We start from the raw sequence: 26,888 nt of genomic DNA, 5'->3' as shown, positions 1-26,888 counted from the left end.
AAGAAAGTAGGTGAGTCCAGCTTTCAACACTTAGCACTGAAAAACTGGAACACTACCCACTGCCCTAAAAAATGAGAAATCCTACACTGCATTCCGCAAACAGCTGAAAACCATTCTATTCATCTAACCGCTGTGCACCCTCCACCACTTATTGACTGCTCTTCAATGTAAGAATCATACCTCTTGCTGCATCTCATCTATGTAATTTAGCCCCGCACCAAATGAGCCTAATGTATACTAATGTAGCTTCCTGCCTGACCTTCCTACTGTAACCTTTCATGTACTGCCCCTACATTCATTCTGCAACTTTTCCTGTACTCTAAGTGTAAGTGTAAGGGAGCATACTGTAACAGCGCCACGATGCCCCCGGGCCGATGTGCGCTATACACATTCAAATAAAAAAAATATATATAATAAAAACCTATGAAATTCAATGAAAAGATGTTGTTAAATGGATATTATAGTTACAAGTAAAACCGAAAATCTCAGAAATTAGCCAGTTATATTAAGCTAAGCAACCATAACTCACGCCACCACCGTGCACTGCTAAGACTAACACCCAGGACATCAAAGATGAAATCACAAATGTCATTGATGACATCACTGATGACATCACATATCTGGGTCACTTGTTTTTGTTCACTGACATATTTGGCCAGGTGGTTTTGTTCACTGACAGTCAGCACATTAAAATTCAATTGGTGCTATAGATCTAGACGTTAACCGTGTCATATTTTCTTAAGGTACTTTCCTTTGTGTTTGGTCTCAGCTCATGCTGCACATACATGGGGCAATAAGCAGGCCTCAAACACACAATTCATTTGTATTTATTTGTGTACATAAAGATAAACTTTGTTATTAACATTTTCTGAGGATGCTGTTTCTTTCTTCCTTACTTTAGTTCCCTGTATGTGCTCTGATTTGTGTGCCTTGTGGGTCTTCATGTGTATTGTTTGTACTAGCACAATTGTATAGAAAGTCTTGAATTGTTAGCTAGTTATTACATAATAGTTATTACTGATAAGGTAGCATTCATTATTTTACTATCCGAAATTGCATTATAGATATTGTACTTCTATGGTGCATGCTGCAGCCATTGCCTATGTTTATGTATGATTAGGTTCCTGTATTAACAAAAACACTCCATTACAATGTTGTTTAGATGAGTACATTCTTTAACCCCTTAAGTGCTAAGGACAGGTATGCTTGTCCTTTTTGCATAGACTTGATAACCGTTCAGCAGTTAAGGGGGTGATCCTTTAAGTAGTTTATGATAGGTCTCCATATCACCCCTGACATCTTGTTACCAAAGTTATAAACACAATCCTTGGAATTAATTCTCCTATGAGATTTCTTGAGCAGTTTCCTCCATATATCCTTTGGCTTCTTTATTCTTCCTTATTCTTGATCACAGTCTTACGATCCATGTATATGCTGTTGACTCTATTCTCCAGCAACTCTCCTCCTGTCTCTCTGCAGTTAGGTCATTGATGGCATTATTTGCACCGTATACTTGCATGGGAGAGGTTTTCTTTGGCGGAATGGATGGGGGTGCGGCATTTGCTAACTAGGATTAGAACACCCTAGTGGAGTTTCTGGGAAGCTGATTGGTCAATCTGCAGGCTATACGCACTGATATAACCCGCATATTGATTACAGCCCGCAAATCGGGTGTTTGCAAAGCAAGCAGCTTCAACGTTGTATTCTGCAACGTTGAAGCTGCTTGCTTTGGTGTATATCAAAGTGTTCATATACACCTGCGGTGCATATGAACGCTTTCATACACACCAAAGTAAGCAGCTTCAACGTTGCAGAATACAACGTGGAAGTTGCTTTCTTGAGTGTATATGTTCATATACACCGCATGGGTGTATATGAACACTTTCACATACATGAAAGCAAGCAGCTTCAACATTATATTCTGCAACGTGGAAGCTGCTGGTTTATATGAATGTGTTCATATACACCCATGTTCTCGGCAGCATTTTTGTAAAATAACAAATATGTTGTTATTTTACAAAAATGCTGCTGAGATTTCAGGATTGCGCCCATTATGACAAAAACAGGCGCAATCCTAAAGGTGAACTGTTGTGCAGTACGAGGACACCCAGGCCCACTTGAAAATACTGGTGGAGCCTGGGCATCCAGATTTGGCGCAGTGAATCCTGCTTTTTAGCACATTTACTGCGCCAAGTTCAGAATTGGGCCCTGAGGGTGTTCTAATAGCTTTATAGACCTGCAGCTCGGGTTGTACCGGGCGTTATGGTCCCTCATACCTTCGCTCGGGCCATTAACTCGGTCTTCAGGGCTCATAACGCCCGGTATGGCCCTCGCTGCAGGTCTATAAAGCTATATTATTGCCCTCTTCCACCATAAAAATCCCTGAAAATGGGCCAGCTTGTTAACAAAATGCGTGAGACATCTTTACACATCCTGTTTAGCATGAGGGCGTGTGATTTTCTTTACACTGTCTGAGATTTAAATAATTTTCTTGTATTGTAATGGTTATATGTCTACACCATTAAATAAATAAAAAATATGAAAATATGAACTTAATTTGAAAAAGAAAATGTTCATGACTTAGTTGTGTAGTCTGCACCAGCCAGGAGCCATGTTCCTTTTAGTCTCTCTATTATTTTACCTAGGCATCTGTTATGTTTTCTGGGGCACCCCTCAACTACTTCAAAACAGATGTGTACATACAACACCCCTACAATAAAATATCCACGGACACACGCGCACACCCCAACAAAACATCCACCTACACACCCAATTAAAACTAAAACACAGACACAGATATGGAGTCCAGGAATGTTGACCCATAACCATTTTCGACCAATAATGCACTTAGAGGGCCATGAATAAACAAAATTGACTATATGTTCGTAGAGCCTCTTGAAAATAGCTATGGAGAAATGTTTTAATGCAACAGCGGTTAAACCTGGCTTGCTGAAATGAATGCATTCCCTTGCCTTAGCACTTAAAGGGTTAATAGAAACGAAATGTATTTATACTATGTGCGTTTTACTTATAAATGTGCTGCTCACTGTCCTAGTAAGCATTACATTTAACATTTTATGTTCCCTGCTGGAAACGTGTACAGTCGATGTTATTATGCAAATCTAGTGGCAGAGTGTCTTAAATGCGCCAGTTTACATTCAAGCCACTGGAGCGCCATGAGATACACACCTGCTGGAAATGTTCAGAAGTAATGTACGAGCAGTCTTTACTTCATAACCCGCAAAGGAATCGCTAACAACCACATAAAGATGCCACAGGGTAAACGCGCGCAGCGGAACCGGCGCGAGCCGCGTAGCACCTCTTCGCGCGCGCCGCTTCCGCTGTTAATAATGCACAATAAAAGGGAATGGAAATTAAGGCCCTCCTGAATTTACAGTTAATTACGATGGTTTTGCATTCACCTGCCCGTAGGCACTACTTTTATGATTGTAAATGAGACCTACTATGCAAGAGCCACGATATGAAATTGAAGCAATACATAATGTGCACGACTCGAAGGTAGTGACACAACAAAGCCTGTCATGCTCTGCTCTTCAAGGCCCTGCAGTGCAAGAGGAGCTCGGAATATTGAAATGCTAATAAGCAGACACGATTGTTTACACTGCTTGCATTCCCAGACAGGGGGAAAGGAGGACTAGTTGTTCAGATTGGGCTAAAGCATTTTGGGGGTGAGGTCAAGTCTGTTTTGCAGGTTGGCTCCAGTTATGTAATGGAAACAGTGAATGCTGTTGAAATGTGCACTACGAGGATACATATACGATTTTTATTTATTTGAAATCATCATGGATACCTAAATTAAATTATTCGCAGAGGCATAACGATGTTGGCCTGGACCCCGCCTCTCCCAGTCCGGCCATACAGACCACACCTCTCTTGCCCACCTCCACACTCCTCAATTTCCTCTATGTCAGACACCGAGACCAAAGTCTGAATGGGAAGCAACAAACAATTGCGTGGCATGCGTATTTATGGATTAATCCAGGCATCGCTAGCCATGGCGCAAGGAACATCAATCTGTGCTTGTAAAGCCCCCAACACACCCCCACGTGCAGCAAAAGCCAGCGAAATACCAAACACAGCGCAAGCCCCCGTGTCATCCCTGGTCCAGCATACAGCCCCCGAAGGCAAATTGCGTGAAAATCCATTGCAGATGGGGCACTCGCCTAGTTTCCACACGATTTGGCTGCTGTGTGTCCGGGGTACGCAATGAGTTCCCACACGATTTGGCTGGGGTGCTTCAGGGTACGCAATGAGTTCTCATGTGATTTTGCTGGGGTGCGTCCAGGGTACGCGATGAGTTCCCATGCGTTTTGGCTCGGGTGCATCTGGGGTACGCGATGAGTTTCCACGCGATTTGGCTGGGGTGTGTCTGGGGACTTCGATGAGTTTCACATGACTTGTCTGGGGTGCGTTCAGGCTACGAGATGAGTTTCCACGCGTTTTGGCTGGGGTGCGTCCGGGGTATGCCATGAGTTTTCACGCAACTTGTCTGGGGTGCTTCCGGGCTACGTCATGTGATTTGGCAGGCAGCCGACACCACATGGCATCCCCCCATCATCTATGACCACCCCCGCAGGCAGCCCACATCACATGGGACCCACCATCACCAGTGACCATCCCCGCAGGCAGCCCACACCACATGGGACCCGTGACCACCCCTGCAGGCATCCCACACCAAATGGGACCCCCATCACCTGTGACTAACCCTCGCAGGCAGCCCACACCACATGGACCCCTCATCACCCGTGACCCCATCACCCGTGACCACCACCGCAGGCAGCCCACAGCACATGGCACCCCCATTCACCCGTGGCCACCCCTGCAGGCAGTCCACACCACATGGGACCCCAACAACACCCGTGACCACCCCCACAGGCAACCCACACCACATGGCACCCCCATCACCTGTGACCACCCCTGCAGGCAAACCCACACCACATGGGACCCCTCATCACCCGTGACCAACCCTGCAGGCAGCCCACACCACATGGCATTCCCCCATCACCCGTGACCATCACCACAGGCAGCCCACACCACATGGGACCCCACCATCACCCGTGACCACCCACACAGGCAACCCACACCACATGGCACCCCCATCACCCATGACCACCCCTGCAGGCAGCCCACACCACATGGAACCCCCATCACCCGTGACCAACCTCGCAGGCAGCTCACACCACATGGGACTCCCCCATCAACTGTGACCACCCCGCAGGCAGCCCACACCACATGGCACCCCCATCACCTGTGACAACCACCGCAGGCAGCCCACACCACATGGCACCCCCATCACCCGTGACCACCACCGCAGGCAGCCCACAGCACATGGCACCCCCATTCACCCGTGGCTACCCCTGCAGGCAGTCCACACCACATGGGACCCCACCATCACCCGTGACCACCCCCACAGGCAACCCACACCACATGGCACCTCCATCATCGTGACCACCCCAGCAGGCAAACCCACACCACATGGGACCCCTCATCACCCGTGACCAACCCTGTGGGCAGCCCACACCACATGGCATTCCCCCATCACCCGTGACCACCACCACAGGCAGCCCACACCACATGGGACCCCACCATCACCCGTGACCACCCCCACAGGCAACCCACACCACATGGCACCCCCATCACCCGTGACCACCCCTGCAGGCAGCCCACACCACATGGGACCCCTCATCACCCGTGACTACCCCAGCAGGCAGCCCCCACCACATGGTATCCCCCATCACCCGTGACTACCACCGCAGGCAGCCCACAGCACATGGCACCCCCATTCACCCGGGGCCACCCCTGCAGGCAGCCCACACCACATGGGACCCCACCATCACCCGTGACCACCCGCACAGGCAACCCACACCACATGGCACCCCCATCACCCGTGACCACCCCTGCAGGCAGCCCACACCACATGGGACCCGTGACCACCCCCGCAGGCATCCCACACCAAATGGGACCCCCACATCACCTGTGACTACCCCCGCAGGCAGCCCACACCACATGGACCCCTCATCACCCGTGACCCCATCACCCGTGACCACCACCGCAGGCAGCCCACAGCACATGGCACCCCCATTCACCAGTGGCCACCCCTGCAGGCAGTCCACACCACATGGGACCCCACCATCACCCGTGACCACCCCCACAGGCAACCCACACCACATGGCAACCCCATCACCCGTGACCACCCCTGCAGCAAACCCACACCACATGGGACCCCTCATCACCCGTGACCAACCCTGCAGGCAGCCCACACCACATGGCATTCCCCCATCACCCGTGACCATCACCACAGGCAGCCCACACCACATGGGACCCCACCATCACCCGTGACCACCCACACAGGCAACCCACACCACATGGCACCCCCATCACCCGTGACCACCCCTGCAGGCAGCCCACACCACATGGGACCCCACCATCACCCGTGACCACCCCCACAGGCAGCCCACACCACATGGCATGCCCCATAACCCATGACCACCCCCACAGGCAGCCCACACCACATGGAACCCCCATCACCCGTGACCAACCTCGCAGGCAGCTCACACCACATGGGACTCCCCCATCAACTGTGACCACCCCGCAGGCAGCCCACACCACATGGCACCCCCATCACCTGTGACCACCACCGCAGGCAGCCCACACCACATGGCACCCCCATCACCCGTGACCACCACCGCAGGCAGCCCACAGCACATGGCACCCCCATCACCTGTGACCACCCCCACAGGCAACCCACACCACATGGCACCTCCATCACCCGTGACCACCCCTGCAGGCAAACCCACACCACATGGGACCCCTCATCACCCGTGACCAACCCTGCAGGCAGCCCACACCACATGGCACCCCCATCACCCGTGACCACCACCACAGGCAGCCCACACCACATGGGACCCCACCATCACCCCTGACCACCCCCACAGGCAACCCACACCACATGGCACCACCATCACTCGTGACCACGCCTACAGGCAGCCCACACCACATGGGACCCCTCATCACCTGTGACTACCCCCGCAGGCAGCCCACACCACATGGTATCCCCCATCACCCGTGACCACCACCGCAGGCAGCCCTCAGCACATGGCACCCCCATTCACCCGGGGCCACCCCTGCAGGCAGCCCACACCACATGGGACCCCACCATCACCCGTGACCACCCCTGCAGGCAGCCCACACCACATGGCATTCCCCCATCACCCGTGACCACCACCACAGGCAGCCCATACCACATGGCACCCCCATCACCCGTGACCACCCCTGCAGGCAGCCCACACCACATGGCACCCCCATTACCTGTGACCACCCCGCAGGCAGCCCACACCACATGGCATCCCCCATCACCCATGACCACCCCCGCAGACAGCCCACACCACATGGCACCCCCATCACCCGTGACCACCCCTGCAGGCAGCCCACACTACATGGGACCCCCCAGCACCCGTGATCACCCCCACAGGCATCCCACAGCACATGGGACCCCACCATCACCTGTGACCACCCCCACAGGCAGCCCACACCACATGGCATCCCCCATAACCCGTGACCACCCCCACAGGCAGCCCACACCACATGGAACCCCCATCACCCGTGACCAACCTCGCAGGCAGCTCACACCACATGGGACTCCCCCATCAACTGTGACCACCGCACAGGCAGCCCACACCACATGGCACCCCCATCACCTGTGACCACCACAGCAGGCAGCCCACATCACATGGGACCCCCATCACCTGTGACCACCCCCACAGGCAGCCCACACCACATGGCACCTCCTCATCACCCGTCACCACCCCCGCAGGCAGCTCACACCACATGGCACCCCCATCACCCATGACTACCCCCGCAGGCAGCCCACACCACATGGAACCCCCATCACCCATAACCAACCTCGCAGGCAGCCCACACCACATGGGACTCCCCCATCACCTGTGACCACCCCGCAAGCAGCCCACACCACATGGCACCCCCATCACCTGTGACCAGCACCGCAAGCAGTCCACACCACATGGGAACCCCCATCACCCGTGACCACCCTGTTAGGCGGAAACCTGTGCAGTTCCCTCTGGGACCACTGCAAAAGATTTAGGACTACAGGTGTTTGGCAGTAAACCCACATGGTAGCAGTCTGTACCACACAGATTCACTTGGTAGCTGTGGCTGAGCAGTCAGACTTCCCTCAAGAAGAGTTAGGCAGTATGAGGAGTATACAAAATAGGGCAATTTACACAGTAGAGAAGCAAACACGGACAGAGCTTCGGTGTAAAGATATATAGGTATTTATTTATAACAACACATCTATGGAAAACACTCTGGCACTAATACGGCAAACAAATTCAATCACAATTACTATCAGAAAATTAATCCCCCTAACAATAGTTCGACAAGTCTAGGTTCAACGGCACCACTTATTTGCAGACAGAGGTGAATGCTTTAACCTAGATGGCACTCTAGTATACCTTAGGGCGGGAGAGAAAAAGAAGGCAGGTTATGAAATCAATTCGGTAACAACACTTTTACGAACAAATGCAAGGCAAGTAAGGCAGGGTCTACTGAGATCGTAAAGTTCAGAGGCCAGGCCCACTCGGAGAGAGGCAAGGCGATATGACCCAAAAAGTATCACAGTGGAAATGCACTTCGAGTCTTTGTCGCAAATTGTTATAGAAAGATTGGACCAGTTCAGAACAGAAAGTTAAGAAAGCTTGGAGGCGACCCAATGGAGAGGCGAGGATTAAGACACCTCATGCTAACCGACACAAGGGAAGCCAGGCGGACACGGTACCTTGTTTGTGGAGAGACAGCTCCGGCGGCGGCAGTTGTTCCTGGTGGTGGATGCACGTCGGGGCTTTGCCAAGAGAAGAGATGATCTTGTTGTGGAAGGAAAATTGAAGATCGTTGCACCACCAGGCAAGAGACCAGCCGCGGAGTACTCTGTCACAAGGCACCACCTTTTGGTCACGGTACAGGGTAGTGGCTATCCGGTTGCCGGGGTGCTCTGCATGGGCAATTCGACCACTACGTCCTGGAATGAAGAAAAAGCAAAGGGGACTGGTTGTTCCCACCAGTAAGGGGAAGAAGACTCTCCGGCCAGGAGATCTCCTCTGTCGTCGGGAAGTGGTGAGTCGGTTCAGGAGGGCTCCACCGGAGGTGTCGTCGTTGCAGGTCAGCTCAGCGTTACCCTTGTCAGATTCTTAGGTACTGTGGCGACTTCTGAAGATCCAGTCCCAAAAGCCCTGCTTTTATGCAGAAAACCCCCATTCATTCAGCCTAGCTGTCAATCAAAACACGCTAAGTGGTGAGCGGGGTGGCTCACCACTTGGGCCAATCACACCAGAGTGCGACTTGAGTTGGCAAGGCAACTCAGTCCAGGGTGCCTAAACCCCCTCCCACACCCCCTGTGGTACCCAGACAGAATGGCACCACTTTGGAGGGCCTCTGTGTAGAGGCCCGCCAAAAGTGGAACAAAGGGCTCAACCTTTGGTTTAGGAGTCACAGAGAAGAACACAGACGCCATTTTAAAAACCGAGTTCTGGCAGAAAATACCAACCGATAGATTTATTTAAGATAAATAAACCAGTGGTATGTTAGAGATTAACGAGAAAAAGTATTAACCTCCAGCAATGGGAAGAATCCCATAGGGTTATATTCGGGGTCGAATATAACAAGTAGTTTCCACTGCCACCAGCCAAAACTCGACGAGGGGGGACGGGACAGTTCTCCCTCGAATAACAGACCCAGGAGTAATCGAATTACCCCTACTAGTACGTCCACAATAGGATGGTTTGTACTAGTTCTGTTAGTAAATTTAGGTCTAGTAAAGCCAATGGTGACTTTACATTCCCGGGGAGACAGTAGTCAGTCCCTGGGTATGGAGTCTATGGTGGGGGTCCGCTAAGATGCCCCAGAGTTACGGCACAGAGGGTGCGTTGTAACACACATAGCAAAACATATGAGACCCTATGGAGTAAAATACCCCATAGCCCATAGAACACATTGGGCCTCATTACGACCGTGGCGGTCCGGAAATAACGGTGGCGGTAAACCCGCCGCCACCGTTGTTTCCGGACCGCCTGATCCCGACCCCTGCAGGCGGGAGGTGATGTTCCCGCCAGGTCTGACCTGGCGGGTTTAACACCGCCCGCCTGCAGGCGGACGAGGAAACACCGGCAGCATTACAAGATGCTGCCGGTGTTTCCATGATCCCGATTCCCATTGAGTCCCATAGGACTCAATGGGAATGGGGATTTACACCATTCCGCCTCCGTGATTCCCGGAAAACTGGGGTTGTGATGCCCCGGTAATTCCGGGAATCACGGAGGCGGAATGGTAATACGAGTCCGGCGTTAACCAGGCGATTTTACCACCTCGGTTAACGCCGGACTCGTAATGAGGCCCATTGACATTCAAAGGAATTACACACATTCATGTCCAAGAGTGGGAGAAAAAGAGTCTCACTCTTTGCAGGATGGAAAAAAACAAACTCCAGAAATCCAGCAAAGCCTCTGGGGGACTCACTAGGTTAGGAAATTCAGCCTAAACAGAGAATTCTCCCTAACACTCGCCCCCCCCAGACTAAGGGACAGAAGGATTTAATCCACTCCTGGATGAATCTCATACCTCTAGTCGATGACATACATCCTAGGGAGACCATCAGCATTTTGCTGGTGACACCCTGACCTGTGCTCAATGGTGAAATCAAACCCTTGCAGGCAGATCAACCATCTCAGTAGTTTTGGGTTTCCCCCTTTCATTTGCATTAACCATCTCAAGGCTTGGTGGTCAGTCTGAATGACAAAAGTAGAACCATACAAGTATGGCCTAAACTTCTTCAGAGCCCACACGATAGCAAAGCACTCTCTTTCGATTGTTGCCCACCTTGTTTCAGGATCCTTCAGCTTGCGGCTGATGAAGCAAACGGGGTGCTCCCTACCTTTCCCATCCAGTTGACTGAGTACGGCACCTATTCCTACATTTGAAGCATCTGTCTGCACAATGAAAGTTTGGCGGTAATCAGGAGCTCTGAGTACTGGGGCTTGGCAAAGAGCCTTTTTCAGGTTTTCAAAAGCCTGATTGCACTCCTCGTTCCATCTAACCTTTTTAGGAAATTTGGGCGAGGAGATGACATTCAGTAGAGAAGCTATGGTCCCATAGTTCTCGATGAAAATTCTGTAATACCCAGTGAGGCCTAGGAAGGCTCTCACTTGGGTCTGAGTAGTAGGTGTTGTCCAATTTTGCGCAGCTTCAATCTTACTGAGCAAAGGCCTTATTTCTCCACCTCCTACCTCATGTCCAAGATAGACTACCTTACTCTGTCCAATTTGGCATTTACTCACCTTTATGGACAGATTGGCTCGTCCAAGAGCCTGCAAAACATCTCTCAGTTGGGTTACATGTTCTTCCCAGGAATTGCTGAACACTGCTATGTCATCCAAGTATGCCATGCAGAAGTCCTCCATCCCATTCAGAACCTGGCTTACCATCCGTTGAAATGTAGAAGGTGCATTATTCAATCCGAAAGGCACTACCTTAAACTGGTATAAACCAACAGGGGTAGAAAATGCAGTTTTCTCCTTGGCATGGTCTGTCAGGGCTATTTGCCAATAGCCTGACGTCAAGTCAAATGTGCTGAGGAACTTGGCGGCGCCAGGTTTATCCACCAACTCATCTGTTCTTGGCAAAGGGTGGGCATCAGTCTTGGTTGACTGCGTTAAGAGCTCTATAATCCACGTAGAATCTAAGTTCTTTAGTTCGGGCCTTTGGTACTAACACTACTGGGCTAGACCATGGACTAGTAGAGGGCTCTATTACCCCGAGATCAAGCATCTTGCTGACCTCACCTTTGATGTGGGTTCGTACGTTTTCTGACATTCGGTATCCTCTGCTTTTGACTGGCAGACAATCACCAGTGAGTATGTCATGCTGGCCCCAAGGGGTCAAGCCTGGTGAAAGCGAGAACAGAGAGGCAAACTGATTCAACATAGATTTGCACTCTTCTTGCTGCTCGGGTGTCAGATTGGAGGAGAGATTTACTCCTTCAATTTTTTCGTCTAAAGGTAAGCCTCTGAGGAGATCCGGAAGAGCTTCACTCTCCTCTTCTTCCTCGGATGATGCTAGAAGCAACGCTCCTACATCAGGTCGGGAGACATACGCTTTGAGTCGGTGGGTGTGGAAGACTGTCGGAGCCTCCTTGGGATTGCCCAAGTCCACCAGATAGTTGACCTCTCCGAGTTTACCCACCACTCTGAAGGGTCCCATCCATTTGTCTTGCAAGGCCCACAGCCTTGTTGGGATCGTAACGAGAACGAGGTGGTCTTGAGCGAACTCAACCATGTTAGCCTTTTGATCGTGCCAGTGCTTGACCAATACTTGTCCAGCTTTAAAGTTATCGCTTGCTTCCGTCATCATGTGCGACATTCTCCTCCAGAGACCTATCACGTAGTCAGTCACTCGGACTGGCTTGGGGAAAGGAGCATTCTCCAACCCCTCCTTAATCAGGGCCAATGGACCTCTGATGGGATGACCATAGAGAAGTTCGAAGGGAGAATAACCTACTCCCTCCTGAGGAACTTCTCTATAAGCAAATAGAAGGCATGGCAGTAGAAGGTCCCACTTACGCTTAAGGGGTTCCTCTAAAGCACCTATCATGCTCTTCATGGTTCGGTTGAACCGTTCTACCAACCCATTGGTTTGTGGGTGGTAAGCCGTTGAGAACTTGTAAGTAACTCCACAGGTTTTCCATATGGCTTTCATGTAGTGGGACATAAAGTTTGACCCCCTGTCAGAGATTACTTCCTTAGGAAACCCGACCCTAGTAAAAATACCAAGGAGGGCCTTAGCCACAGCCGGAGCTGTAACAGTCCTCATAGGAATTGCCTCAGGATACCTAGTAGCATGGTCTACTACAACAAGTATAAACCTGTTGCCTGAGGAGGTTGGAGGATCAAGGGGACCAACAATGTCAATCCCTACTCTCTCAAACGGGACTCCCACAACTGGGAGAGGCACTAAAGGTGCCACATTCTTGGAGCCAACCTTACCAGAGGTCTGGCAGGTGTGGCAGCTCCTGCAGTGTTTTTCTACTTCAGCCCCCATCTTTGGCCAATAGAAGTAGAGAGAGAGGCTTTCCTTAGTCTTCTTGAAACTCAAGTGACCAGCCAAAGGAATCTCGTGGGCTAACTGCAAGAACTGTGGTCTGTTCTCTTGGGGTACTACAAGCCGCTTGTAGTCTCCAGGTGCAGACTCGGTCGGTTCACTGTAGAAGAGGCCATCTTCCCAGTGCAACCTGTATTTCCCAGGCTCATGCCCTTCAGCCTGAGCTTCTGCCTGGTGGCGAAGACCTTCCAGAGTTGGACATTCTCTCTGTCCCTTACTGAAGTCTGCCCTGCTGGGTCCACCTTCTGCCAGTAAAGACTGCAGCTCAGGATGGTCAACAGGATCCAGATCTCCAATGAGTTCCTGGCCTTCCATTAGCTCTTCCTCAAAGTCTAATTCTACCACACAGGGTTGTACCTCCCTCTCAGCCTCAGCTGGAGGTGGAGTTACGGGTGTAACTTTGGACAACCGCGGGGAAGTCCTTTTTGGCTGCAATGAACTGGTGGCTGCTGGTTTCGGGGTAGAAGTCTTAGGTTTCCCTTTCGCTTCTGATTTCTTTGAGACAGCTGCCGACAATTCCAGTGGAGCAGGAGTGATCTCTTTCTTCATCATCTCCTGGAGAGTACCGCGCATGGTCCTCTCTCTTGCGGGTCTGGTTAGCTCCTGTAACCATTTACTAGGAGGTCTGGGAGTATGCGATACAACTCCGAGAGTTTTCAAATCGTTACCCAACAGTACGCGTCCAGGTACCTCACTCTGTATGCTGACAGGTATCTTCACAGTCATGTCGTTACACTGGATGAGAACTGGTAATTGGGGAAGCATCTGCACAGGCCCTCCAGCTAACTTGGTGAGGCGTTTGGGTGCCTTAGCAACATCCTCAGCCTGAAAAAACGATTTATCCACCACAGTTATGCTGGCCCCAGTGTCCATAATGGCAGGAGTCTCCTGACCATTCACCTGGACACTGTCCTTATAATACTCTTTAGTATTATTGGGGATAGAATTATAGACATCTAAATTCTGTTGTTCCCACAACCCCAGAGATACTAAAGAAATGCTGGCTGAGACTCCAATAGGTTCATCAGCTAGCAGTAGAAAGTTTCCACTTGCCATTTGGACTTCCTCCTCTGGAGCGAAGGCTAAGGAGACAAGCTGGACCCCTGAAGGTTTACCCTTACATCTGGGATCTCCTTTCACGTGGTCAGTCGAGCCACAAACAAAGCATTTACCGAATGCTTTCTGGAATGGTGGCTTGTTCTGGCCTCCTTCCGGTTTGGCACCAGAAGACACACTATTCTGCTGCGGTTTTCCTTGTGGCTTACCCTTCTGGTTTTCTTTGGGGCCCTCTTTGAAATTTGAGTTAATCGAATTCTCTTTTGAGTCTTTTTTAGGCTGTTTTCCCTCATCCTTTTTCTGAGTTGCCCCAGAATTCTTGTGAGTAGCCCTGTTGGCAACCCACAAGTCAGCAGCCTTAGCCAGCTTCCGGGAATCCAATTCCTTCGAATCAGCCAAGTGCTGTCTGAGCTCAGGAGAACAGGCATCATAAATCGACTCCAACATAAAAAGATTCTTCATACCCTCATAAGTGTTCACTTTGTAACCCTTAATCCATCCCTCTAGGTTTTTCAACCCTTCACTCACCCAGGTAGCCCAAGGGGTACCATCATGCTTTTTGGGGGTTCTAAACCTCTTAAGATACTGGGAAGGGGTCTTCCCAAATCTAGCTATCAAAGCTAGTTTAACACTTTCATAATCCTTCTTATCCGCCTCCCCCAACTCCATTACCACATCAGTCGCAACAGGGGGGAGCCTAGAGAACAACCAGGGAAGTAAATCATTCCCGGTGATGTCCTGGAGCCCATGATTGTACTCAAACAGTTTTAACCAATTCAACACATTCAATCTCGGTTCATAAATACCCACTAATTCCTTCGGCATCCGGGGTCTTTTGGGACTGGAGCTCGTAGAGGAACCAGAGGAGAGAGAAGCACTTTCCACAGACAACTTTTTCATCTCTAACTCGTGATTAAGTTCTATTTCCCTGAGCCTTAACTCAGCTTGCTTCTACTCAGCCTGGGCATTCATCCGTCTGAACTCGAGCTCTTGGTTTCTTTCAGATTGAGCCAAGAACCGTTTGTATTCTAATTCGAGCTTCATTTTTTCAAGTTCAAAATAAGCAGGGTTACATGTGGGATCTGGTATGGGCCCCGTAGGTACAGCTGGTAAGGCAGGTAGAGGAGCAGGGGAGACAGTTTCGTTAGCCTCTCCTTCCTCTTCAGCCTCTTCATCACTATCATCAGAATTACGATTTAGATCAACGCCATTACTGTTATCTACATCTGCTGGAGAAGTTGGTTCCTCTGAACCAGTACCCAGACTTTGGTTTTCCAGCAATCTCGCTATCAGTTCTAACTTCTTGCCTCTTACAGAAAGATTCTCTTGCCTACAGAGAGCTCGTAAACTCTCAGTATTGTTACCTGACAAGGATTCTTGACTGTAAGCTTCCATAGTAGACATGTTTTTGAAAGTTGCTTTTTAGTGCTAAGCTTTGTGGTTAGTTATCCTAAAGTGTCGAAAAGCACTCTAAACTGTATACTCGATACAAATCCCACCACTGTACACCAGTGTTAGATGGAAACCTGTGCAGTTCCCTCTGGGACCACTGCAAAAGATTTAGGACTACAGGTTTTTGGCAGTAAACCCACTTGGTAGCAGTCTGTACCACACAGATTCACTTGGTAGCTGTGGCTGAGCAGTCAGACTTCCCTCAAAAAGAGTTAGGCAGTATGTGGAGTATACAATATAGGACAATCTACACAGTAGAACAAGTAAACACAGATCAAGGCTTCTGTGTAAAGATATAAAGGTATTTATAACAACACATCTATAACAAACACTCTGGCACTAATACGGCAAACAACTTCAATCACAATTACTATACGAAGAAAAAGATCAATCCCCCTAACAATAGTTCGACAAGTCTAGGTTCACCGGCATCACTTATTTGCAGACAGAGGTGTATGCTTTAACCTAGATGGCACTCTAGTATTCGTTAGGACTGGAGAGAAAAATAAGGCAGGTTATGAAATCAACTCGGTACCAATACTTTACGGACAAATGCAAGGCAAGTAAGGCAGGGTCTACTGCAGATCACAAACTTCAGAGGCCAGGCCCACTCGGAGAGAGGCAAGGCGATATGTCCCAAAAGTGTCTCAGTGGAAATGCTCTTCGAGTCTTTATCGCAAATTGTTATGAAAAGGTTGGACCAGTTCAGAACAGAAAGTTAACGAACGCATGGAGGCGACCCAATGGAAAGGCGAAGATTCAGACACCTCACTCTATCTGGCAGAAAGGGAAGCCATGCGGGCACGGTACCTTGTTTGTGGAGAGACAGCTCCGGCGGGGGCAGTTGTTCCTGGTGGTGGATGCACGTCGGGTCTTTGCCAAGAGAAGAGATGATCTCGTCGTCGAAGGAAAGTTGAAGATCGTTGCACCACCAGGGAAGAGACCATCCGCGGAGTGCTCCGTCACAAGGCACCACCTTTTGGTCACGGTACAGGGTTAGTGGCTATCCGGTTGCCGTGGTGCTCTGCACGGGCAATTCGACCACTGCGTCCTGGAGCGAAGAAAAAGCAAAGGTGATTGGTTGTTCCCACCAGTCAGGGGAAGAGACTCTCCGGCAGGGAGATCTCCTCTGTCGTCGGGAAGTGGTGAGTCGGTTCAGCAGGGCTCCACCGGAGGTGTCGTCATTGCAGGTCGGCTCAGCTTTACCCTCGTTGGATTCTTGGTCCTGTGGCGACTTCTGAAGATCCAGTCCCAAAAGCCCTGCTTTTATGCAGAAAACCCCCATTCATTCAGCCTAGCTGTCAATCAAAACACGCTAACTGGTGAGCGGGGAGGCTCACCACTTGGGCCAATCACACCAGAGTGCGACCGGAGTTGGCAAGGCAACTCGGTCCAGGGTGCCTAAACCCCCTCCCACACCCCTGTGGTAACCCAGACAGAATGGCACCACTTTGGAGGGTCTCTGTACAGAAGCCCGCCAAAAGTGGAACAAAGGGCTCGACCTTTGGTTTAGGAGTCACAGAGACGAACACAGACGCCATTTTAAAAACCGAGTTCTGGCAGAAAATACCATCCGATAGACCTATTTAAGATAAGTAAACCGGTGGTATGTTAGAGATTAACGGGAAAAAGGTATTAATCTCCAACAATGGGAAGAATCCCATAGGGTTATATTCGGGGTCGAATATAACAAGTAGTTTCCACTGCCACCAGCCAAAACTCGACGAGGGGGGACGGGACAGTGCCCCCTCGAATAACAGACCCAGGAGTAATCGAATTACCCCTACTAGCACGTCCACAATAGGATGGTTTGTACTAGTTCTGTTAGTTAATTTAGGTCTAGTAAAGCCAATGGTGACTTTACATGCCCGGGGAGACAGTAGTCAGTCCCCGGGTATGGAGTCTATGATGGAGGTCTGCTAGGACGCCCCAGTGTTACGGCACGTAGGGTGCGGTGTAACACACATAGAAAAACATATGAGACCCTATGGAGTAAAAGACCCCATAGCCCATAGAACACATTGACATTCAAAGGAATTACACACATTCATGTCCAAGAGTGGGAGAAAAAGAGTCGCACTCTTGACAGGATGGAAAAAAACAAACTCCAGAAATCCAGCAAAGCTGCTGGGGGACTCACTAGGTTAGGAAATTCAGCCTAAACAGAGAATTCTCCCTAACACGTATTTCATGAAGTACACTGCCCGACTCACTGAAATTGCCTAGGACAATTCATATGTGTGCCTCCCATTGCATAATTCCATCAGTGCCATGATGGGAGGCCTAGACATGGGAAAGGGCGCAGAGGTATCCGAGGCGGCCGAGGAGCCCGAAGTGGCCAGGGCCATGCAGGGAGAGCTTTAAACCCTCCCAACAGGGTCAGGGACATAGAGTTGATGCTGATGTCGCAAGCACTCAGGATCCCGGGGCAGCATTGTCATCTGCTGTACCCACTAGTCAGGGTAAGGGAGCTGCAGGGGCAGCTTCAGCACCCCGCGCCCAGACTCAGGGGCCAACTCCCAGGCCTGTAGAGGTCCTGGCACAGGTCCACAGAGACCCAGGTGCTGTCATCCCTGTCTCCAAGGGGGAGAGACGTGTTGTGAAAGTTTCCAACACCTGCACCAGGAATCACAAGGCAGCATCTTCATCTGCTGTCCAGACCAGCCACGAGAGTGCGGTGGCAGCTGCAGCTCCCACCACCCAGACTCAGGGTCAGCCAACTAGGACTGTGGTGGTCCAGGCACAGGTCCACAGAGAACCATGGGCAAATGTCCTTGTCATTAAGGGCAACAGACGTGTGGTGCAGGTTACTGGCACCAGCACCGAGGTACAGATACCTGCCAGTGCAGCTACTGTCATGCCATCAGTGGATGATGCCATGGCACAGTTCGCCAGTACTCTAGCCCCTACTGACCCAAATGGCCCCAGTCACTCAGGGTCTGCACAACCTTGCAAGAAGCAAAAGCGTGCAGGAGCGGACAGGGCTCAAACCCCAAGCACCGCACAGCAGACCAACACATTGATGAAGAGGAGCTTCTGTGATGAGGAACTGAATATCCTCGTGGAGTACGTGTTGGAAAACAAACATGACATGCTTGTGCAGACAGGGAGCACACATTCGCCTGCTCAGCGCATGGCGCACTGGCAGCGTGTCACGGATTGTATAAACACCTTGGGCTATGAGAGGCGCACACTGCGTGAGGTGATGAAGCGTTGAAATGATATCCGACCAGGAGACAAAGACAAGCTGGGTTCTACCTATGCTCATACTCTGGTGACTGTAGGTGGGCCAGCGCAAGAGGACGATCAACTCACTCCACATGAAGTGGTTGTCAGTGATATGATCGATATGGATCAGGTCCAAGGCGTGGGAGACCTGCCAAATTATGAGGACATGTCCGGTGAGTGTTGATACATGTGCGTCAGGGACATGTGCATGGCACTTGGATGTAGTGTGATAATTGTATGCCAGATGTTCCTAAATGTACATCAGTGTCAGGGGTGAGCCATGTGAATGTGGAGTGATCCGTGCTTGTTGTGCTGACTGCATACGAACGATGTGCTGCAAAATGTGACAATCCTGATCACCACACCGGGTCACTGAATGCATGTCACTCCATGTCAAGCCTCTCTTGGGACTCTTCCTGCTACAACCTGTGATGGTGGATGGCCTGTGATGAGCTTGCACTCCAAAATTGCCTTCTCTCATCACTACTGTGACATCTCAGGGAGGTCACCCTACCAGCTGCTCTTCCTCTAAGGCTTACTCCCTTTCCTCTCCTTCCATCTGCAGATCAATGTCTCCAGAGTACAGCTAATTCCTATGATGGACTACTACAAAGGCTTCCAGTGGGTATATGTGCTTCTGCTCTCTTCCCTCTGTAAGTCAACCCGACTGCACTTTGGGGTTGTCCTGTTCTCCTGGGGACAGGTATCCCACTAGGAATGTGATGTTGTCACAGCATCACAGTGCCTACGTAGGTGGATTTCAAATCCCTGTGCATTGTCAACATGACAATATTGTTCCTGGTGCCGCTGTTCGCTGCTCTCCATCATTGACGTTTGATTCCTTCTCATAGTATCTAATCATCCCTTTCCTACTCCCTCAGTACCTACTAATTGGCAATTGTTTGTGGTTCATGCCTATCTTCATCTGGGTCCTCCCCCTGGTACAGCCTCCCTACCTCGATGAAACTGGTGGTGTGCCTTCTCCGGGGCTGTAGGCACTTGTGTTGCTTCCTCATGTTTTTTTATTTATCTTCTCGTCTCCCTTGCTGGGGTCTGGGATGACTGCGGGGATGAACTTGTCACCTGCCAAGGCTCTGATTTGCAACATGGTCCTCTGAGCCAATGTTTGTACACATGCAGTGCCTCCTGAACATCTGCTGCACTTTGGGGGGTATTTCCTGTATCCCTATGACCCACGTCCAACACTTGACAACTGATGTCTGCACATACCCTTCCACTGGCATCATCCCGCAAAATTACAGGGCAGGTTACGTAGTTATGTCCTTATTTTTGTATGTCCACTTGTGATGCACTGCCCCCTCCCAAATCCAACCCAAAATGTCCACTTATGCATGGCACTTCACTTGCGTGCTGTCAATGTGACCTGGAATCATGGTATCAGTGTGCCTGGCTTCACTCTATTCAGCCACCATAGCTTCATTGTACATTGTGACACATTTGTGTTTCTGACTAGTGATTAACATATCCTGTCAGGTCACAGCCATTGGACATGGGTCATGGACAGTACTCATCAAGTTGCATCTCGTGGTGTTTTGTCATTTTCAGGCATTGCCGTTCTATGTGGCATCTGTGTATTTGCACCGGGGGTGTTGGTGACTCAACTGTACAGGTCAGGTGCTTGGGTGTGATGCAGGTGCTAGGCACCATGCACTACATGTGTTTGTGTGGCCTTTAAAACACTTCCGTGGTTGCTTTCATGATACACTCACCTTCAATTGAGACTGTGTACGTGCGTGAGCATGTGCATTGACTGTGCATGCAGGTTGATGTGTTGCGTGACAACATTGTGATGTGGAGGAGGTACAGGAGACTAAAACGCAACCTGGCACAAGTGTAGGACATGGGGTGGTAGCCCAAGAAAATCCTCTGGTGCTACAGGCCATCCTGGCCGTGAGTTAGTCTGACTCTGCCTCTGAGGAAGCCTTTGGCTCGGGTGGTGAAACAGATGTGGATTCTATATTGCTGCCGCAGGTGAGTGAATCAACTGTGGGTGCTGTTCATTACCAAACTTTTGCTGGGGGGGAAGACCCCTCACAGGGCCAGTCAGTGTTGGAACGTTCGTCTGTGGTGGTTACGGGTGTAGGGTCACACTCCACAACATTGACTTCTGGTCCTGGGGCAGGTGGTCAAAGGAGGGATGCAGTCCTGCAGCCACAGACAATGGCAGCACATCAAGGGCCACATTTCCTTGATCCAAGCAGATGCTGTGTTCGCCTACACGGTGGCCGTGTGGAGGAGGTAATACTGTGTGGGAGCAGGCCATGTATTCTGCTGCACAACAACAGTGGGTTTCCTATAAGGTGTTGGCTCAAGGCATGGAAAGGGTGACCAATTCCATTATTCCCCCAGACAGAAAGGTGCAGCTCCAGCAGCAGGCAGTGTGGTCCACATGCCACTCACAGAGGCTCCACATGGTGGGCAGAAACAGGTGCCGATGGGCAGAACTGAGTGCTCTGTGTGCATCCATGGCAACAGAGGGTTTGGCCCAGCGAGCTGCCCTGAGGGAGGAGAATAGGTCCCTCTGAACTACACTGGCTGCACTCGAGGCAGGCAAAATTAGACGGTCAGAACAGCACATGCAACAGTTGACACACACCATCTCAGAGGAACCCGTGTGGTATTGCAAGCAGAACTGCGTGCATCCCGTGAGGTGTTGCATGCAGACCTCAGAACCATCAAGTTGGTGATGCAAACATCTCAATCCTGCATGGCTGCTGCCATGGAGGACCAGGCCCAGGCCTTGCATGGTGAACCTCCCTTACCACTTGCACCTACTAATGCTACACCAGAGAGTGGTGACAGCAGTGATGGCTCTCCCCGTCCATGCTAGCTGTGCAGACCATGAACCCATGGAGGGTGTTTTTTTTCTCTCAACATACACACATGTGGTAGTTGAGGTGCACCCTGCCCATCCACCCTCCTGGTTGGCTCACACCCCCACCCCTGGCCCACATGGGCATTTTTTTCTATTGTGCATTTATGTAGCAGTGGGTTGCTTTGTGTGGCATCCGAGGTCATTCACTGTAGGTTCCAGCCGGGCCCATACAGGCTTGTCTCGTGTTTGTGGCATGGGGTCTGGACACATATGCGACTCCTGCTTCCCCTTTCCATGGGCTTGTAAGGAGTGCAGCGTGTAAAAGTAACTTACACAGGGGCACTGGGCTTACATGATATATATGGGCAGTCTGAAGTCCAAGCTGTGCATAGACCCCAAATGTGATTCATGATGGTTTGGCCTGTGCATGTTTGACATCCCTTTTTTTTAACATGCGGACCATTATGTTTTTTATTGTGATTTCTCAGGTATTCGCTTCCCTGTCTCCATTGGTGGTGGCCTTCATGCTGTTTGCACTTCCATGACCACTTTAGTCGACAGAGCCACTCTGACAATGGCAGTGTGCCATGGGACACGTTGAGGCAACGGTCGTATTCTGATTGCTCGCTATCAGACAGGATCACTGTTAGCTCCTGTGTTTGTGGTATGTTCTACGTGGAAATTGAGGTTCCAGTGTTCATTTCTCTTTTGATTTGTGAGAGTGAGTTGTTTCAGGAGTGGCTTTGTTTGTCGTTCTGCACTTTGTGACAGTATTGTTATGTGGTGGCCATTTATTTTTCCCATTTTCCCATTGCATGATATGGCATGGTGCAGGCAAGGAGGTGACATGGGGATTTTGAGGGTGTATGTGACATACCGCCATGTAGATATGTACTTTTGCATAGGGTTAGTGGCATACAGCATCTTCCGTGTGTGAATTTTGTGCACACCAGTTTGAGTAGGTTTGAGTTGTAAGGGATGGACAGAATGCAGCACTTCCAAGGACACATTCTCAGGGTGGTAAGAGTGGGACAGATGATTGTCCCTTTTTCATCATCGACTGTGACCTGGAATGTGCCAGGCCTGTGTGCACTCCGCAGGAGTTGATTTTTAGGTGAAAAATTGTGCCACAAGCTAGATATGGGCAGCCTCACCACGTACCCTTTCCCCTCCCATGCACAGCTGCCGTGCATGTGGTTGGGGATGTGGGGGAACCACCATGTCCATTGGTACGTCGTGCAGGACACATGCTGCGACAATGATTGTGCACACTACTGGTGGTGCATATAGTAGCTCGCCACCAGAGTGGTTGAGCGAGCGGAAGCGTGACTTGAGCACTCTGCATGTGTGCTCCACTATGGCCCGAGTTGCAATGTGGGTTGCGTTATATCTTACCTGCGGTGGTGTGGTGGGGTTCCGTAGTGGTGTCATCATGTAGGTGCTCAGAGGGTAGGCACTGTCCCCTGTGGAGGTGACAAGGTTTGTCAATGGTGTGAGACATGCATGCATTTTCAGGGCCATTTGTACTCACCAATGGGCCATGTGTTGCCATGCCTCCCAGCTTCCAGGGCCCAGTGTAGGGGTGACATTCTGAATATGAAACTATCATGGGTGGACCCTGGATAGTTGGCATACACAGAGGTTATGATTCCCTTGGCATCACATACGACCTGCACGTTAATGGAATGCCAGTGATGTGATTGCAATAGATGTGCTCTGTGGCCCTAGGTGGACATAGGGCCACATGTGTGCAATAGATGGCACCAAGCACTTTTGGGAATTGCACCACCCCATAAAATTCCTACACCACGGTCTGCCTTTCTAAAAGTGTTCTTGGCATGTCTATGTGCCTGCAAACTGAGGGTCGAGCAGTCATGATTGCCAACACCTGGTGTAGGTAGCGTGACTGCATGGCCTCTGAGATGCCCCCGACAATGGCAGTTGTCCGCTGAAATGACCCAGTGGCCAAAAAATGCAGGACATTGAGCACCTTTTCCAAGTGGCTCAGTGTTTGGGAGCACAGGGTTGGTGACGTGAGGTCATCTTCCCACTCCGTGACCAGGTCTAATATGATATGAGGTGGAAACCTATATCTGACATAGACCTGGTCATCAGGCATCCCAAAAAGGCTGGTCTGGGGTAGAAAAATGCATGCCCTGGCTATCCTCCTCCTCCTGCGGTGCCCCATGATCACTGCTGTCAAAAATGGCACATTCATAATAGCTGTATATGCGCGTTTGTTTTCGCACTGTCTTTTTATGCATTGATTTTGGTGCACGGTGACGCTTACACCTCCGTTCGCGTGGCAGATGTGTTTCCGGATTTGCACTTATTTTTCTGCACACTGGTGAGCCTTGTTCGATTCCGTGAATACGTGTTGTTAGCGCGTGTGTGGGCGTTGCGAGCATTTTACTGCAGTACTTCCCACATAACGCTCACATTTTCGCTTATTGTTTCCCATTCCACATGTTCCGCCCCCTTTTTGGGTGACTGCGCAAGACGGTATGTGCTTTCGCTGGGCGTCTCGGGCAAGGCGTTTGTGCAATCGCAGTGACAGGCTCAGCCCGCGTGGATTCAGCGCATGTCTCTGGTAAGCCATGCGCAATGTGTTCCATGAATCGGTAAACGGGCGCTTGCGTTTGTTTTGCATGCAATCTCCTGTTTTTCCCCACAATTTTATTCCATGAATTGGCCCATATATGCTTCCAACATGTAAACAAATTATATGGAGATGGGTTTGGATAATTCATAGCATCAATGAATTTGCAGATGCCCATGTGCCCTATGTCAGAAGGGAAAAGCTCATACAGAATTGATTTTTTTCCTTTGTTTGGGCAAATTCTGAGAAATCTGCTAATTCCCTCCACCTTAGCGACCCCCAGCAACTTTTCTGGATTTTGAGGACTTGATTTTTTTACCTGGATAGAGTGAACCCTTTTGTCCCACTCTCTCGTGGATTTTAATGAGATTTTTGAACACTGTTTCTTTTGGTTGTGGAGTCTGACAAACTCCATAGGCATAATCTGTTACTTTATGTCACACAGCAACTTCAGTGCAGTGACACAGATAAGTCTTTCATATTTCCCAAAGGTTTAAATACCTTCTTAAACTACTGTTTCCCAGAACAGTAAAGTGAAATTAACTTTACTTACATTTGTAACTTTCTAGACCCAGCACACACTAATTTTCAATAGGGTGCTGGAGGGGTCACTTAATATCCCCTTTGGCTAGCTTCTCATGTAGCATTTTTATGTTACCCTTTCCTCGATGAATGGCTGGTAGCAGTCGTTTACTTTTAACTACCGTGGTGTGCATTTACCGTGGGCTGCGTTCACAGCTGCAGTAAAGCACCCAAGGGTGCCATTTTTGTCAAAATGGCCCCGGTCTTCTTTTTTTGCCATTACTTTGTGGAAAGATCATTCTTGAGATTTACTCTGTGCGCCAAACCAGGTCTGGTCCCTTTGTTCACTTTGCTTTTGGCGGGATTCACGTGTGAAGCTCGCCTCTGGCTCCAGGGTGTCTGGTGGGGGCAAGAAGTGAGGGCGGTGCCCAAAACTCCCTGCGCTTAGTCTCCTAGGTGACCCAAATGCACTATGCAGTGATTTGCCATCTGGCAAGGACAGCCACCCTGCTGAGTGACTGACAGCTACGCTGGAATGAATGGGAGAGAACTGGATAAAAGGCAAGGCTTTTGGCTTGGAAGGCAGAGATGACCGCTGGACGAAGGAACCGGAGAAGAACTTAAAGAGGACGCCTACTGCAACTTCTTGAACATTAGTTTGCCCGGTGAAGCCCCACTGCTGTGCTGTAACTCCAAATTCATATCAACAGAAAAGCCCCTGCAAGGACGACTTCTCCCTTTGAGTTGGTGGGACCAATCAACTCCAAAGTGAGCCACCTGGACATTCTCTTAGAGCTGGTTGCATTTCTACAGAGTTGCTGCTGGAAACCAAAACGCCAGGGAGAGGAACACCAGATTGTGTGTGTGGATTTTAAGTTGGCCAAGAGCTCCAGGAAGATCCTCCGGACTCCCAGGAAGCAGGACTGAATAAGCCTGAGCCCCCTCAACAGGGTGCGGGACCTCAGAAGCAAGGAAAGTCTGTCTCAACCTCCAGAAATCGCGGTAATCGCGAGGAGCTGAAACACTGAAGTGCCATTTGTTGGAAAGATTGCCGGTTGCAAGCGGTGACCATCACATTGCAGTGCAGGAGTTCCCAGTAGTCCTCCCTCTTGTTCCCACGACTGAGGCCCAGGAACAGTGAGATCTGCAGAGCTGCACAGGAACAGGGGTCATCTGCTGCATGTTTACTTCAATACAATGGTACTGTAAAGTCTGAGAGAACCTACCACTCATTGTAGAGTTGATTGCATCTTCTACTACTCACAAGCCTAAACAGCTTGTGGCCCTACACTGATTCTTCTTTTCTTCAAAGACTACTAAAACATTGTGCAAATACTTTTCTACTTACCTACCAGGAGTGCTTAAGCCCATATAAGACTTTTGCCCTTTGACTTTGGCTTAACATGTTATACTAAATGACTCTGCTTAGGGGATCCAAAAGCATTTGTCTGCATAAGAATATTTGCGGTCTCTTGTTTGTTCTAATAACCATTTCCTTTCTAAGAGTATTCAACCGTACGGTATTAATGTCCCCAGCACCCTAGCTATTGAAGTCACCTGAGGGTGTAGGTTGTTACTGTGGGCCATCCCAAAACGGTCTTTATGGATTTAGAAACTAAGAGTGTGTAGTTTTTAAGTGTATTTGTGTGTTGATTTTATATTGCTCCCTTCTGAAGAAGGCTTATTCTAACTACTGATAAATAAACACATTGTGCGTGTCTTACCTGAGATCTGCATTGAATCTTCATGGGTCCAACACGTCACTGAGACACCACAAACGCTTTGCGTGATACGGCCAGTGAAGGCACACACCATACAGCATACACACCTAAAAAGGGGGTGGAACACGTGGAATTGGGAACAATGTAAAAAAGTGAGCGTTACGGGGGAAGCACCGCAGTAAAATCCTTGCAACGCCCACGCGCGTGCTAACAACACATATTCGTGGAATCGAACAGGGCTCACCGGTGCGCAGCAAAAGACGCGCAAACCCGGAAATACGTAAGCCAC

The sequence above is a fragment of the Ambystoma mexicanum genome, chromosome 5q, assembly GCF_040938575.1.
Source record: "Ambystoma mexicanum isolate Mex_15411 chromosome 5q, UKY_AmexF1_1, whole genome shotgun sequence".
Taxonomy (NCBI): domain Eukaryota; kingdom Metazoa; phylum Chordata; class Amphibia; order Caudata; family Ambystomatidae; genus Ambystoma; species Ambystoma mexicanum.
This window is presented reverse-complemented; position numbering follows the sequence as displayed.